This window comes from Theropithecus gelada, unplaced genomic scaffold, assembly GCF_003255815.1.
Source record: "Theropithecus gelada isolate Dixy unplaced genomic scaffold, Tgel_1.0 HiC_scaffold_5149, whole genome shotgun sequence".
Lineage (NCBI taxonomy): Eukaryota > Metazoa > Chordata > Mammalia > Primates > Cercopithecidae > Theropithecus > Theropithecus gelada.
In genome coordinates this window covers 1-3,290 of record NW_020261759.1, presented here as the reverse complement: position 1 = coordinate 3,290, position 3,290 = coordinate 1, and the positions used below count along the sequence as shown (strand labels likewise).

The 3,290-nt window shown below is 40.9% G+C and overlaps 1 pseudogene; it reads left to right on the top strand.

The window, feature by feature from the left end:
• The first annotated feature begins 1,421 nt into the window (after positions 1–1,421).
• LOC112617851 lies at positions 1,422–2,813 on the top strand (annotated as a pseudogene).
• The last annotated feature ends 477 nt before the right edge of the window (positions 2,814–3,290 follow it).

Sequence of the window (3,290 nt, the reverse complement as noted above, 5' to 3'; positions counted from 1 at the left end):
AGACTATAGGGCCAAAGGAAATATCCTCCGATAACAAAGAGAACGACACTATCTGAGAAACTTCTTTGCATTCTGTGAAATCATCTCACAGAGTTACAGCTTTCCCCTCAAGAAGACCTTCGCTAAGACAGTTCTTTTGGAATTGGCAAAATGATATTTGGAAGCCCTTAGAGGGCTATGTTGAAAAAGGAAATATCCTGGGATGAAATCTGGAAAGAAGCTTTCTGAGAAACTGCTTAGTGTTCTCTTAATTCACCTCACAGAGTTACATCTGTCTTTCGTGGATTTCCTTGCTAGTCTTATTTCTGTGGAATCTGAGAACAGATATTTCGGATCCCTTTGAAGAACATGGGGCCAAAGGAAATATCCTCCGATAACAAAGAGAAAGAAGCTTTCTGAGAAACTTCTTTGTGTTCTGGGAAATCATCTCACAGAGGTACCGCTTTTGCCTCAAGAAGTCTTTCGCTAAGACCTGTCTTGTGGTATTGGCAAAGGGATATTTGGAAGCCCATAGAGGGCTATGGTGAAAAACGAAATATTCTCAGATGAAATCTGGAAAGAAGCTTTCTGAGAAACTGCTCTGTGATGTGTGACTTGCACTAACAGAGTTACATCTGTATTACGTGGATCTCTTTCCTAGCCTTATTTCTGTGGAATCTGAGAACAGATATTTCGGATCCTTTGGAAGACTATAGGGCCAAAGGAAATATCCTCCGATAACAAACAGAAAGAAGCTTCCTGAGAAACTTCTTTGTGTTCTGTGAAATCATCTCAGAGAGATACAGCTTTTCCCTCAGAAGCCTTTCGCGAAGACAGTTCTGGTGGAAATGGCAAAGTGATATTTGGAAGCCCATAGAGGGCTATGGTGAAAAAGGAAATATCCTCAGATGAAATCTGGAAAGAAGCTTTCTGAGAAACTGTTTAGTGTTCTGTTAATACATGTTACAGTGTTATCTATGTATTTCGTGGTTCTCTCTGCTAGCCTTATTTCTGTGGAATCTGAGAACAGACATTGCGGATCCCTTTGAAGACTGTAGGGAAAAAGGAAATATCCTCCGATAACAAAGACAAAGAAGCTTTCTGAGAATCTTCCTTGTGTTCTGTGAAGTCATCTCACAGAGTTGCAGCTTTCCCCTCAAGGAGCCTTTCGCTAAGGCAGTTCCTGTGGAATTGGCAAAGTGATATTTGGAAGCCCATATAGGGCTATGGTGAAAAGGGAAATATCTTCAGATGAAATCTGGAAAGAAGTTTTCTGAGAAACTGCTCTGTGATGTGTGACTTGCACTCACAGAGTTACATCTGTATTTCGTGGATCTCTTTGCCAGCCCTATTTCTGTGGAATCTGAGAACAGATAATTCGGATCCCTTTGAAGACTATGGGGCCAAAGGAAATATACTCCGATATCAATGAGAGAGAAGCTTTCGGAGAAACTTCTTTGTGTTCTCCGAAATCAGGTCACAGAGTTACAGCTTTCCCCTCAAGAGGCCTTTCGCTAAGACAGTTCTTGTGGAATTGGCCAAGTGATATTTGGAAGCCCATAGAGGGCTATGGTGAAAAAGGAAATGTCCTCAGATGAAATCTGGAAAGAAGGTTTCTGAGAAACTGCTTAGTGTTCTGTTAATTCATCTCACAGAGTTACAGCTGTATTTCGTGGATCTCTCTGCTAGCCTTATTTCTGTGGAATATGANCTTTCCCCTCAAGAGGCCTTTCGCTAAGACAGTTCTTGTGGAATTGGCCAAGTGATATTTGGAAGCCCATAGAGGGCTATGGTGAAAAAGGAAATGTCCTCAGATGAAATCTGGAAAGAAGTTTTCTGAGAAACTGCTTAGTGTTCTGTTAATTCATCTCACAGAGTTACAGCTGTATTTCGTGGATCTCTCTGCTAGCCTTATTTCTGTGGAATATGAGAACAGATATTTCGGATCCCTTTGAAGACTATAGGGCCAAAGGAAATATCCGCCGATAACAAAGAGAAACAAACTTTCTGAGAAACTTCTTTGCGTTCTGTGAAATCATCTCACAGAGTTACGGCTTTCCCCTTAAGAAGCCTTTTGCTAAGAGAGTTCCTGTGGAATTGGCAAAGTGATATTTGGAAGCCCATAGAGGACTATGGTTAAAAAGGAAATATCCAGAGATGAAATCTGGAAAGAAGATTTTGAGAAACTGCTTAGTGTTCTGTTAATTCATCTCACAGAGTTACATCTGTATTCCTTGGATCTCTTTGCTAGCCTTATTTCTGTGGAATCTGAGAACAGATATTTCGGATCCCTTTAAACACTGTAGGGACAAAGGAAATATCCTCCCATAACAATGAGAAAGAAGCTTTCTGAGAATCTTCTTTGTGTTCTGTGAAATCATCTCACAGAGTTACATCTTTCCCCTCAAGAAGCCTTTCGCTAAGACAGTTCTTGTGGAATGGGGAAAGTGATTTTTCGAAGCCCATAGAGGGCAATGGTGAAAAAGGAAATATCCTCAGATGAAATCTGGAAAGAAGCTTTTTGAGAAACTGCTTTCTGTTCTGTTAACTCATATCAAAGTGTTACATCTGTATTTCGTGGATCTCTTTGCTAGCCTTATGTCTGTGGAATCTGAGAACAGATACTTCGGATCCCTTTAAAGACTATAGGGCCAAAGGAAATATCCTCCGAAAACAAAGAGAAAGAAGCTTTCTGGGAAACTTCTTTGTGTTCTGTGAAATCATCTCACAGACTTACAGCTTTCCCCTCAAGCAGCCGTTCGCTAAGACAGTTCTTGTGGAATTTTCAAAGTGATATTTGGAAGCCCATAGAGGGCTATGGTGAAAAAGGAAACATCCTCAGATGAAATCTGGAAAGAAGCTTTCTGAGAAACGGCTCTGTGATGTGTGACTTCCACTCACAGAATTACATGTGTATTTCGTGGATCTCTTTGCTAGCCTTATTTCTGTGGAATCTGAGAACAGATATTTCGGATCCCTTTGAAGACTATGGGGCCAAAGTCAATATCCTCCGATAGCAAAGAGAAAGAAGCTTTCTGAGCAACTCCTTTGTGTTCTCTGGTATCATCTCACAGAGTTACAGCTTTGACCTGAAGAAGCCTTTCGCTAAGACAGTTCTTGTGGAATTGGCAAACTGATATTTGGAAGCCCCCAGTGGGCTATGGTGAAGAAGCAAAAATCCTCAGATGAAATCTGGAAAGAAGCTTTCTGAGAAACGGCTCTGTGATGTGTGACATCCACTGACAGAGTTACATATGTATTTCTTGGGTCTCTTTGCTAACCTTATTTCTGTGGAATCTGAGAACAGATAT